The sequence below is a fragment of the Neolamprologus multifasciatus genome, chromosome 20 (genome assembly GCF_963576455.1).
Source record: "Neolamprologus multifasciatus chromosome 20, fNeoMul1.2, whole genome shotgun sequence".
Taxonomy (NCBI): Eukaryota; Metazoa; Chordata; class Actinopteri; order Cichliformes; family Cichlidae; genus Neolamprologus; species Neolamprologus multifasciatus.
Genome location: NC_140458.1, coordinates 5645553 through 5659714, shown reverse-complemented (window position 1 = coordinate 5659714; position 14162 = coordinate 5645553). Strand labels below are relative to the sequence as shown.

At 40.4% G+C, this 14162-nt stretch overlaps 1 protein-coding gene across 2 annotated transcripts in view; it reads right to left on the bottom strand.

The window, feature by feature from the left end:
- The window catches only part of pkig (protein kinase (cAMP-dependent, catalytic) inhibitor gamma), a 34108-nt gene extending 21508 nt beyond the window's left edge, over positions 1–12600 (bottom strand). Inside the window, exon 1 of one of the 2 annotated variants that reach the window (XM_085146275.1) lies at positions 12256–12600. The gene's annotated coding sequence lies outside the window, so the exon portion shown is untranslated. The other variant, XM_085146277.1, reaches the window with a different exon arrangement.
- Positions 12601–14162: the final 1562 nt, after the last annotated feature.

Genomic DNA, 14162 nt, shown 5'->3' with positions numbered 1-14162 from the left:
CATCTCAGTTTCAGAGTGCTGCGGCAACTGTTCGTTTAGATTCTCATCTTTCATGAGACTGTTCACGGGCAGTGTTGTCACAAAAACGAATGTGTCAGGAGAAACCGATTTTATAAAGAATCACTATCAGAAGCAAACACAGACAGCACTCTCATCTAATACAATCAAAGCAAATAAAAGAGACGACTGCTCCCTGAAACTCATCTCATCTGAACAGTTACCGTCTTGTTTACTTAACAAGACAAAATAATTCATGACTATATAAAGCAGCTCCGATGGGGATTTGATTTGTTATACCATCTAAAAAATATCTGAAAAGAATATTTAGTTAAAATTTTGTAAAAAAAAAAAATAAAATAATAATAATAATAAAATAAAATAAATTCGCTGAAATGTTACATTATTAGGTTTTTGCAGTTCAGTCAACCAACCAACGAAATGCATGCTGTTTATATTCCGTTACAGGGGTGGATGCTCACATTAAACATTTATAATAAGCATATTTACAAGTAAACATTGTGAGCCAAAAGCTCAGGCTTCAGACTGCTCTAAATGTTCAGTTTCAGACAGTTTTTTTACACCCTTAGATCTGCATGATGTCATAGAAAGGAATATTCCTAATATGGTCATCTGGAGCACACAGTTTTGGCTGTAAGCACAGAAGCCCCACCTACGTGCCTGCGTGTATGACAGGCAGCCAATCAGAAGAAGGTTGGCTTGAATGAAGGGGGGAAGGGAACTAAAACAGCTTTTGTACAGTGGCTGATTTAAGGAGCTGCACAAAGGCCTGGTGTAGTAAAAAATAAGGATTAATAGTACTATTCTTAGTAGAACAGTTCCCTTTTAACAATAAGTCAGTTTGGTTGTTTGTTTTTTAAAATTTGATAATGTCAAGTCCCTCTCTTTTTAATCACTTTTTAATCTATTAAGCAAGAGGATAATAATATGACAACAAGTGATAAAATAATTAACTGCACCGTTGATTTTAATACCTTTTTCTGAAAAAAAATTAAATAAATAAAACATATTTGGACTACACGGTTACAATTGTTTATTCAAGCAGCTGTTCTCATCTCCCTAAATGTGAGGATCTGACATTTTTCTCTCAATGCGCTTGGGTTCCTTGAAATTTTGGAAATATTCATTTTTACAATAATAGACGGAAAAGCTGTAAATCTGTGTGAAAAAGAAATATTTAACCAAATTTAATCTGAAAATGCCTGCTAATGTCCATCCATTCGCTTCCGCTTATCCTTTTCAGGGTCGCGGTGGGCGCTGGAGCCTATCCCAGCTGTCATAGGGCGAGAGGCAGGGTACACCCTGGACAGGTCGCCAGTCTGTCGCAGGGCCAACACACAGGGACAGACAACCATTCGCACTCACATTCACTCGCACATTCACACCTAGTGACAATTTGGATTATCCGATTAACCTATCCCCACAAACTGCATGTCTTTGGATGGTGGGAGGAAGCCGGAGTGCCCGGAGGGAACCCACACAAACACAGGGAGAACATGCAAACTCCACACAGAAAGACTCCGGCCTGATGTTGGAATTGAACTCAGGACCTTCTTGCTGTGCGGCAACAGTGCTAACCACCGTGCCACCCTGCCTGCTAATGTAATGTTTGGAAATCTGAAACACTTAGGAAATCAACAACTTTCAGGAAATGAATCAGCAGCAGCTTTGATGATGATTACAGCTGTTAAATCAAGGCAAAAATCTTTGTGTCTTTCTTCTAAGATGACAAGATTTTCTTCTTTGTTTGTATTTGACATAACTTATGAATAAATATTTTTGGTCAAAACAAATTTGATTTAGTGTGGGTGGAAGCAAAGACAGCTCTTGCTGTGCGGTATGAGGAAGATAATCACAAAGAAGACTGGATTTGGGCCACTTCAGCTGGAGATTAATTTTGTAAGTCAGTCAATTAATCAATTACTTTCTTTAGCTCCAATTAGTTCCTGTCACTCCATTACCATACGTCCTCAGGTGTGATTGAGCCTTCTTTCTCTGGAATCCAGAAGGTATGCAGGGAAGCGTGGTGTTTAAGCGTGGTGCAGGTCTGTGATTTTCCTCCCACTGTCCGTTCCATCTTTTCTAATTCTGCTGCAAGGTTGCCCATTTCTATTTCTGTCCGCACATTTAACAACACGAGACCTCAACAGGAAGCAGGTGGTTTGTTTGCCTGTGTTGTTTGTGCCCTCTCTTTTCCCAGACTCTCTGCACACACACTGGAGGCTGAATAAGACCCTTGAGCTAACGAGGAGGAGGAGGTGGCGGCGGCGGTGCGGTGGAGGACGATGCAAGGACAAGTGGTAGGTGAGGGGACTGGAGAGTAGGTGGTGATGAAGGTGGGGGGGGGGGGTGAGAGGAAAATGATGAGGATGAGGTGAGAATGGAAAGCAGATGAGGAGAGAAAATCCATGAGGTTATCGAAAGGGAAAAAAAGGGAGGATGAGAGAAGCAGAAAAGGAATGCATCCATGTTTATTGTGCTTTTAAAAACAAAGACAGAATCCCTCACAGGCTTCAATGTTTTCATTACTTTTTTTTGAGAACTTGAGACACACAATACATCCTGCTCGTGAGCTGCACACAGACATTCGTCCAGTTTGTAGCAGAATAAATGGCTACTATACCAATATATTGGCTACTTCCTAATGCACCACCTGTTAGAGGGATTTTACCCGCAACTCCCTCAACCCACTAATCCTCTCTCTTATAAAATAACAAAAACCAGAAAACGACTTACAGTCAGGCACGTCTCAGTCCCAAAGCCAGAAATGTGATTATACCAAACACAGCTGCTCTTTATGCTGCACTGGAAATAATTTGAAGAAAACGATTCGCTCCTCTCACCTCCTCCGACAGCCCCGCTGCGTCTGAGGTTTGCCAAGTAATTCCACTCAACTACATCATCACACTTTTCTCCCACAAGTCTAGGAGGATGTGGGCATCATGTGATTCGATTTGCTGAGTTGACGGGGATACAAAGGCACATATGTCACCCTCCTCGTGAGCAAACACGCCGATACAAAAAAAAGGAAAGGAAAGAGCAGAGGCAGTCATTGCACCTTACTCCATATCATTCATGATGGTATACAGAAAAGCTTTGGTTTTTACAGTGTGTAGAGCAGTAACCACACACACACACACACTCGAGTGCCAAAAATTGCAGTTCTTCTAATGGCCACTTGAGGGTGGCTTCAAAATTGAGCAAAGTTTGATAAAATTCCAAACTTTACAACATTAAAAAGAATGTTTACAGCCTGGTACAAAAACATTTTGGCCTTTATGGGTAATACTGATAGTCAAAGTGTATAGTTTTCCCCTTCACGGTGGGTGAATTCTTTTCCATCCATCTGGAATCTGAAGTTATTGACAGATGTCCTAACAGACGGAGATGCAGCCAATCGATGCCTCACCTGTGTTCGCTAAACTGAACTTCTCAGCAGTGTTTGTGGTGTTGGTGCCTTTTGTTGTGCTTCAGTTCTGGTAAATGAAATTCCAGTACTTTATTCGTCTGTAAAGTTTATGAATGTAATTTGCTAGTGCTAGCTTATAATTTAGCACTCCACCCCACATGGCATCCAAAAAGCAGAGCCCAGAAATCACAGGGTATGATATCATAATAACAGAGTTTTAACTGCATTATATAGAGTTACATATGGGCGAGTGATATACAATACTTTAAGGAAATACAATATTTCAATATTTCAAGGAAATTTGTGATAATTATATTTACGACAATACAGAAAAAATAATACGAAAGAAGATTTTATTGGTGATGGCAGCTTGCGGGCAGCAGCATCAATTACTGCAAACACAATTACGTGACTTTTCCATCCTTTTCTAATGAGCGACTGTTACTGATGACAGATTTCATTTAAAGTGAATCTATAGGCACAATGTGTCAGCAGCAGCAGGAGCAGCATTAAGTAGTGACTTAGCATTATATACAGTGACACATCACACATCAAATAAGAACAAAACACCAAGGAGCTCCTTTTCCCCCCCTCTTACAGCATTATTCACAGTAGCAGATTCAAGCGGTGTGAGAGATTGTTATGAGGCTCAGGCCAAGTCTTTTTCAGGCAATTTAGTTACAATCGCCAGTCTTTATACATAAATTTAAGTGCTTGCAATAACTAAAGTAACAACCTTCCAACTATTCAGGAGCCTCCACAATGAAAGCTACTTTCGGCTGCTCTGTTATTCACAAGGGCTCGCCGTCATGGGTAGCTCCACTTGTCTGATTTCGCAGATTTTTACAATGGATGCTTTTTCTGACATAACCCCCAAAGCAATTGGTGTCCCATCCTGGCACTGAACCGGGGATCTTTTGCTTGTTAGGTATGCCACTACACTCATAAGCCTCCACTATACTGTCACATAATAAAATTAAAAGGTTCAAAATTTTGTCTTCTTAGGATATTGCATCTTGGGTTGAGTTGTGTTTTGTTTGTTTTTTTAAAACAGTTCCTTAAAGTTCTCCTTTTCCACCATGTAATTTCAACCCACTGTTTGCTCTTCCTGTTATATGGAGTGTAACTAGAGAGTGCTCCAGCAATCCTTGGCGGAGCCATTTGTTTATTTATGGGCCACACATGACTAGCTGCTTGTATTTCTCAGCTGCCTTCGTGGTCTGATCATCTTTTTTTTGCCCGGGTGCCGAAACAAGTTTGTTGTTTCCACCGTTAGCAGGAACAGCTTTCTTGCATTGTTTGACGTTGTTGTAGAAGCCCTCTTTTTAGGTACTTGGTCATCATCAGAGGCTGATACAATGGAGGCCATCGCTCTCAGAGATGCAGGGGATCGTGTCATGTGCGCAATGGGATGGTAAACTCATGACACTTTACATCATGTACAAATATATACCAGTATTACTGCAGGTGATATGATGTAGCGCAAAATATGCAGCAGTGCAACAACATCAGCTTTAAACTTCAAAACTTGCCATGGCACCATTACCATACATCAAAATATAAACTTAAAAGCTTCACAAAGGAGCTTCATGTAGGTCTTTAGATTAGACTGACCAATGTAAGTATGATGTACATCTATAAAAGTGTATGGATGGAATTTCTTGTATTACAATGCCTGTAAACAGCAAAACAAAGAAAAGGGTTTTTAAACTGTAGAGTAAATATCACAGTAATAAAGTATAGTAGTGGCTTTATGATGAAGCTTTTTTTTAAATGTGAAAAAGTGACTTTTTTTCCAGATTTTTTAACCAATTCTGAAACTTGTATGAGAAAATTTAATCTCTCAAAATGTGCTTCTTTCATGGAAAAAAAGTAACAGTTTCAGAATAACTGGCAACTGTTTCAAGAGGGCCCTTGTACCAGTTGGTGGTCTCACAGTAATAATGTTCAGCAAATTTTAGAATATTTTCTCTGTTACAAAAAACATTCCGCCTCTATCCTGCTTTTATTGGTGAAAGCCAGGCAATTACGTGGTTGTATGAAATTAAACATACTATTACATTCCAATACAGTCAGCCAAACATAAGCCCTCTGTTAAATTATAAAAAGGCAAGCTAGTCCGACTTAAAATATCAATACTGTATGTCGTGTTAGGTTGGTTGTCTGACAACAGAGAGAATTACGTGATCATAAGTCCACGCAAATATTCACATGTCAGAAACATTTGTTCTCGAGCTATCCCTCTGGAGCCAACTCGTACAGAATGTCCATAACTCCCGTAACTCTTACGCATTTTTCATAATTTTCATTGTTTACGGCTGTAGTCAGAAAATTTTGCATTACAAAGTCACAAGAATACAATGTGTCAGACAAAACCATAGTACACTCATTAAGTCACAGTGTGCGCCTAAGTGAACCAGGTGTTTGATGCTGTGGGCACTCCAGCAGGAAAAGCTTTCTCTGTGTGGACTATTCAGAGGAACAAACAAGGTGAAAGAACACATCAGCGTGTGTGTGTGTGTGTGTGTGTGTGTGTGTGTGTGTGTGTGTGTGTGTGTGTGTGTGTGTGTGTGTGTGTGTGTGTGTGTGTGTGTGTGTGTGTGTGTGTGTGTGTCTGTCTGACAAGCCGCAAAGGGAGGGGGAGCCAGAGATGATGGAGTCAGTTTGTGCATGATGTCTGGACTTGTTTGGATAATTAGCACAACACCTGACTGATATCTTCCCAGCATTCATAGAGACAGCACAAGTGCAAGTCCAGCACAGCGTCCACTATAAGTGTCAGTCCCTTTATTATTAATATAATTTTCTTTGCCTTATTTTAATACATATTAACCCTTCATTAACAACCGAGTTTGCATTTGCCAAATGTAGCACAATGCCTCCAAAGCACAGATTAAGGAAACAGAAAGAAGGGAACTACAGCAGGCAGCCCAGGAGGAGATCAGTAAGTATGAGAGGAACTAAAAGGTGTGGCAAATGTAACTTTACTTATTTTTTTGTACTGACCACCTGTTGCCCAAAATGTCTTGCACAGTTGTCGGTAAAGGTTTGACACTAGTCAGGCCTCATATACTGCTTTTTGACAGGCCATTAATCTACGTATTAAGCAATTAATCTTATTTGGTTTTATTCTAACAAACAATAGGCAATGGGGTTCATTAATTAATGGATCACTATTTTTATTCCCTTCCACGTTTTCCCGAGTAGCCTCTTATCAACATTACTCATTGTTTCCTCTCCTCGGGGACTTGGATGAAAACCTTTTCAGAAACAACAAAATATTTTAAAGCAAACAGAGCCTTAGAAATACTGACGTGGATCAAATAAAAGCATAAATCAGATAGCAAGCTTCTGACTCCCTGTCAAAATCCAAAGATCATGGTGTTCTTTTTACTTTAGGGGATTTTTGCCTTCTCGCCATTTTAACAGTTCAACGATTTCAGCACTTTATTCCGATCACATGGAATTTGAAACAGGCCACTCCATCTAAAATGATTAAAGTACATTTTCATTTTTCTATGAAGGGGGTTTCTCATCAAATCATCGTTCCACCGACCTGCTGGGCCAAAAACACGCATCAATTTTACTTCCACATCAGTTCACGTGGATGGGAATCCATTTACATAATAAGGTTTGATTAAAAAGTCCCCTTCCAACCAGATTAAAACTGTGTTTATTTAACACCTCAGACCTATCTGTGATGCTGCTGCGCTGTAGGCCCACATAGCTGAAGTAAGAGGGTGTAACTCAGCTTTGCTACATTAAATCAACAGGCTTAATGCTGAAAAACAGATGTGTTGTTTTAAAGGCGACCCTGCCAAACTATGTCATTAGTCTGGAAGTTGAGAGACTTTAGGGAATAGCTTTGGGTCTTTTAATAGCAACAGATAGGCAGTATCAAACCATTTCCTCTAGCCATGTATCAGGTAGACAGAGGCGCACAGGTGCAGGCTATCCCAGCACACTGGTTTCCAGTGTTTACAAGGCTTTGGACTCAGTTGTTGGAGTCAATTTTCAGTTGGAATGAAAAACCACAAGACACGTAAACATTGCTTCACCAATAGCTTCTTGAGTATGACACACTCTGACTGGATGCGGTTTGATTGCACTGTGGACAGTTTGTTTTCAGAGCTGTTACTGTACATTTCAGCAGTGACCCAGTTTAACAAAACAGATCCATTGACCCTCTTTTAAAAAATAATGCTGCAAAATAGCTGCCAGTTGGCTCATCGAGTACTCATCATTGACATTTTTGCCCAACAGCAAAACGAGGCCATGTAAAGCTGGCGAAGCTGGTTAAGGACGCAGCCTCCATCGCAGTCCAGAGACACCATCAAACGGTGGCAATGCTGTGAGATGATTTGTACATTTGTGGTTGTGATTTCTTAAGCGTCCACTTCCTGTTCTTCTGTTAGTCAGAAATGGTCTGACTACATATTTTAAGACGCAACATGCCTCGTGACTCTGAGGAAGTAATGTTTTATAGAAAAGGATAAAACAGATTTTGGAATAGAGCACTGCTTTTTAAATTATATTTTAATTGCCCTAAAGTGGCTGTAATTTAGATTTAAAAAAAAAATCAAATGGCAATGTAAAAACAATGACTATGAAGGGGGGGTGTCACTGACAGCGATTTCTGGTTCCCTCCCATGATTCTCTTTCTGGGCAACTACAGCTATTTTCAGTTAAAAAAATAAAATCTCTAAAAACCTACAGTAGACCAACTGCTCATCACCAAAGAGCTGACAGATGTGTTGAGGGGCCAGCTGCTGAACATCTGTAAAGCATTTCGCTGAAGTACCAGAGATTTCCCTCAGGAATTGACTGAAACCATATTCAATGAGGAAAAATGTTAATATTTAAATTACTGTACACCTAATGAATAATTATAAAGCTCTTAAAGTATCAGACAGATATAAAATGAACTTTTTGACAGCTGGATTTCAAACAGTTCCTTTGTATAAACTGAAAGTCTGCCTGTACATTGAAAGCAAAACAAATTTTAATAATGCCAATTAAGGCTTTTAGCGCCAGGTAAACTTGAGAAAGAATTACGCATCAAAAGCACAAGTCTTGTTGAAAGCATATGTTCGACACCGCAGACTTAAGGCGATAATGTAAATCTTTGCTTTTGAAATGCATGTTTGGGGATTTGATCAAAAGAAGACAGTGCCAAACAGAAGACAACAACCAAAGACACAAGTTGTAATCTGAAGCTCCTTCCAGAGGTGCATTTGGCTGCATTTATTTTGTAGTGAAACTCTAACGTGTCCCTACAAGGAAGCAAAGGGAAAAATATGTAATGAATGCAGGATGTGGGTGTCCTTTTTTTTAATCTTGCCCTTTGCTCTTTTGCAAGTCGCTGTTGACTTCGTGCTCCAATGGAACAGCCATGGCATAAATATTAGTTCTTTAATCATTTGTTTGCTAGCTCTTGCTAAACAAATGTGTCACATGACTGGCACAAAGACCAATAATAACTGGCCCTTAAACCTTCTAGATGAAATGGCCCTGAAGTAAGAAAACCTCAGCGCAGTGGTGAGCTGAACACACATGACTGGAAGCAAAGCTAAAAAGCAAAGTCCTGTGATTTTCCACTTATGTTCCAATTGGCTTTTTTTTTTTAATGCCCCATCCACCACCCCCCAGTTCTTGCATCTCTGAGACTGAAAAGGCATCATTAGACCCATCAGTGAACAGCTTTGTTATGCCCATGCTTCATTGGCAAGGTTTTCCAACATCACCATAACAGCTTTTATGAGACCATTATGCACCCTGTGGCTATTTAAAGCATATCTATGCTTGAGTCATCAAATGTACCTGTAAACCATCATCGGCACTGTCTCCACCATCATTGTTAAACATTAGCAAGATAATTAATGATTTCATTTAGCACTGCCAGCAAGATAAGACTTTCAGAAGTGCTCGGCAACAGACGACAATGTGAAAAGAGCAGTGATGGGAAAGGAAAATGACATTGAATGAACCATGTGGGTGTTGATCTGAAGCACACATGCTGGATTTGTGTCCATAAACATCATTAACCCATGGCCCAAGATATGAGGTACAGTCTGTGATTAATTCAATTTCAATTTTAAAAAATGGAGAAATTTGGCTTTGATTATGTGGAAGGACAAAATAATAGGAAGACATCTTCGGCAGAAGCATCTTCCTGTTTGTCACACAAGACACAAAAGAGTGATGCGCTCATTTTCTCCTCATGGGGAAGCCAGGAAGCTATAAACAGAGTCACTTATGGCCTCCGTGCACAGGGCAAAGAATGTGGTTCGAGGTCAGCGCAGCTGAACTGATAAATCCCCACAAAATATGTACACATTAAAACACGTGATCATACAGGGGGAAGCATACAAAAATAGACCAAGAGCACTGTGTTCACTTAGTATTAAAACACTGAGTCACTGCTATGGACTCAGATACAGGCTGTTGCTTTTGTGGTCCCTGTTATCTTAAACGTGTTAGGAAGGGTTCTGGGCAGTGGGCTGACATCTGGCAGACGTTTTAAACCAAATCACAGAATAGATTACATGCTTTAGCTAAACAGAGCAGAGTCCTGTCCTTACTGCAAAGGAAAGCCTTGAATGTAACTTCTTTAGAGTTCCATTTAAAGCACCACAAAGACATAATGTCTAAACAATAAAAAAAATCTTCAAGAAAACTGGTTTAACCTTCGGACAAGTGGAATACGACAAAGCTGTCCAGTCAGAAAAGGAAAGAGTGACAGAAACAGCCACACATCCCACCCCATGCCATGTGTGCTTAATCGGGCGCTGAGCACAGGGATATAGGAGTCTAAATGTTCTTGGGCTAATCATGTTATAGTTGGCAGCCCTCAGCAGAACAGATATGATTTCTATCTACTGGCATATTTTAAAGGAGCAGAATGGTTCTGAAAGCTCTGGCCATACACCACTGCAGACAATCATAACTGCACCGGCCTGACCTGATTACTCATGATTTAACTGCTTTCCGAAAAGCCCGTGCCACAAATTGGAAGATGTGTAACCCACTAAAAGGCCTCCCAGGACAAGTCTTTCTAACAGTCAAATTACAAGGACGTGTAATCCTAATGGGAAGTGGTCTGCCTTTTCTCCTACATGCCTTTTTTGTGTGTAAATTTGATTGAAATGCGGGAGCTCTGCAGGGCTCTGTCCAAGGTCAGCAGGGCATGTGTGTCTTTCCAGTAGCGCAGGGTTTCCTAGCATCACTGCACTCTCTGTTCTGGCTGTTCTCCAGCCCCCTTGGCGTTTTTGATAGATAACAGACCATGTATGGTTAGCTGGTACAAAGGGAGGAGAAGAAGCAGCAGAGGGCTGATCCAAAGAAAACCACATGCGACATCAGTCTCTACAGACTGTGCAGGATTTAATCTTAAACTCTTGAGCTGACCCAGTTCTTTGGGATGTGATATTTTTAAGGAACATTAAATTAAATGCAAAAATCTCATAATTACTATTTGTATGTGTCTAGCGTTACCCAACATAAAACAGTTTGAAATTGTCTGTAAAACATTCTCTGGCTGCAACCTGAAATGTTAAGATTTTTTGGTTCTCTTCACATTATCTTGTAGTATGATTGCCTTTACTTATGACTATTAATCCATTAAAACAGGAATAATGCACGACTTTACTATTCGATCTCTCCAAAAATTGGAAAATGCAGTAGTGATATGCAACAGTTCCCCTGAGGAAAAAAGGGACAAATCAGTGCAGCCCAAATACTGCTTTTGCAGTTTAAGCTCATTCCTCTGCTTACCCACTCGGGCTCTGACAATAAAACAACTGGTTGTGCTGTATTATTTTGACTTAATCACAACCCATGGTTTATTATTATGCCTGGATTACTGTGCACCGGGCTCAGGGAGCACTTTTACTTAAAGTCACGCAGTAGACAGTGAATCAAACCACCCCAGGCAGGCGAGAAGCCAGTGTTTATTTTCACCAGTGCCCATGCCCAGTAACACTGGCACTTGCCCAGCAACACTGTCAAGTGGGGGGTCCCAAGCTGATCCCCACCAGGATGCTGATGATGATGCTTGAGAGCACCATCTCCAAGCAGCTCTGCTTTCTCTTTCCTATCTTTTTTAAAAAAAAGGAGAAAAACTGGACTGGGATTTTTCTAATCCACTCAGCAGCCAGGTTATTTGCAAGCAACCTCCTGTCAACGCTCCCACGTTATTCGATTGAGTAAGGAAATAGATGACGAAGTTGATCTGGGAGGTGGGTGATCTGGGTGCACTGACAGAGTAGAAATAGCCCAGTTGATGAGCGAGGAGGTGAAGGCTTTCAACAGCAATCCTGTCTGTCATTAGCTACACTGAATGCAGCAGCTAATGTGTGGGAGGGACGTGGATGCCAGCCCTTTAAACTGTACACACACACACATATATGTGTGTGTATGTAAAGCACGCAGGCGGCCAGAATAATAGACACACTTGAATGCCTCATTCTGTCGAGACAAAAATGTGAAAATCTTTAACAACCGCAAGATAACTCAACACAAAATAAGCCCTTGTAGAAGTAGGCGTTCGTGTGCATACCGTTTGGATGCAGTGTGTGTACAGTGGACACGCACAGCTCTGCAAATCAAGATGTATTGTCTAACGCTGGTCGCTGCGCTGGCTGGAAAATGCCTTCCTAACATGATGTAGAAGGCTCGCTTCGTGACTCCACAGCTCCCTGCGGCTGGTCACTCCAAACATGAGCGTTCTTTGTTTTGTTTTTTTTTACGCACGCAAACCAACAATAAATAATACATTTTAAAGCAGCAGCCATAAGAGCAACATCGCCAATACAAAGAGCGCCACTAACCTTGGTCGGGTCTCCTCCTGCTATCCACTTGTTACAATGGAAATCTAACACCATGGATCTCCAGTTAAGTTTCCTGGCAGTCGGACAAAAAACGCAGCGCGCCGAAGTGGGCCGAAAGTGAAGCAGGATGGTGTGTATGAAAATCACAGCCCCTGGTGAAGAGAGAGTGCGTGGCGAAAACCTGCGTGATTTTTTTTCTTCTCAGGGTACTGTCGGCAAACAACGGGGAAAAGGTTGTGTCTTCAAACAGCTGTTTTCCAAAATGGAGTTAGTCGTGTCTGAGCCAATCACAGCGAGCCTGTGGAGGCTCCCACTCCTCCTGTGGGCTGGAGCCAAAACCACACTGCGCTCCGAAGATAAAACACCCACAGATTAGACGTCTCTCTCTCTCTTTTTATAAAAGGAGGGGGGGGGGGTTCTTCTAGCTTTCATGTCACCCAACCTTTATTTAGCTGCACATCAAACCAGCAGACACCTCATGGGATGAGATTTAGGAAAGCCCCAGATGTTTTTCATGCTATTTCTTAAAGTAAATACTGCGTGGAAGGATTATCAGTGATGCAAACTGTCTAGAGGTTATTGTGCATGTAGACATACAAACATTCCCGGCTTCAGCTTTTGGTGTTGAGACAGCTGATTTTTTTTTTTTATCTGATCGTTTTGGGTGATGTAGTCTGCGGTAGCGGTGCACTGCATTGCATGTGTTTTCCTTTAAGCACCTAATAAACTGGCACTACTTTGGGTGTTCGAGGAAATTAAAATGACTCTGCAGGCCAGTTTAGTACTGCACTTTCATAATGGCTCAAACGGTTAAATTACTGAATTTCATCTTCCCCAATGATGCAGCTGCAGCGTATTAATAAAACCTTTGCATCTGAGCCACATACCCAAGCAAATAAATGAAAATTAGGATGCAGGTGTGGTCCCAGCCCTTACTACTCTTTTTGGTTTTTCGACCAACTGATCAAAATTTGTGCAATTTCCTCATTAATTCTTTGTAATTTGTTTAAAATTAATAACTTAAAATGGCATTTAAGAAAAATTAGTATTCTTACAGTCGCTCCTAATCATTTGGATATTTAAAAATAGCTCTTGCTCGGCCATCAAAACTGAATCTCCACTCATTTCTCAAGTATTGCTTGTTGTCCTGTCCAGGTAGTCAGAAATTATGTATGACATTGTTTAAGTATACTTATTTTAATGCAAAACTATAACAGAAAAATATATTACTATGGTGCATTACAACCTAGTCATGGGTCCGGTGTAATGGATGAAATAAAAGCACAAGTGATAAGCTATAGAAAATAGTATTTTAGCTTTTGGAATGAACTAAAAATAAATTTAAGGTGTGCAAAACTAAAATATTTTTTCTAACCAGTGGGGTGTGGATATATCTTCAGCACTAAAGTGTTGTCAAACTATTGCCAGATTCTCAGTTTTCTTTTTAGTCAACACTTCTCTGCAGTTTAATAACCTAAAAACAGAAAGAGACTCAAATCCATCCGCAACAATCAATAAAAAAAACAATACCTTCAAATATTTTTTGTAACCTTTGAAAGCTCCAACTGCTTTCACATCTCTCAACGACTAAACTGAGCATGATATGCAAAATCAGTGCAGTGCCCCTTTAACTGTCTCACTCACTAAACCAGCGTCATGGAAACAGCAGAGCAACAATAACAGTGTGGGTTGTGCAGAGTTAAAATAAAGTTAAAATCTTATGAAAGAGACAAGAGAGAAGAAATTAATGAGTTCTGTGTTCTCGTTCCAGATGGCAGAGGTACAGCAGCAAACGAGCAGGCTCACAAGCCACAAGTTATTTTAATCTTTACTGAAAGATATATTTCATTATTGTCTAAAATACATATATATTCTATAAACTAAATCTATAAATCCCAGACTAACCT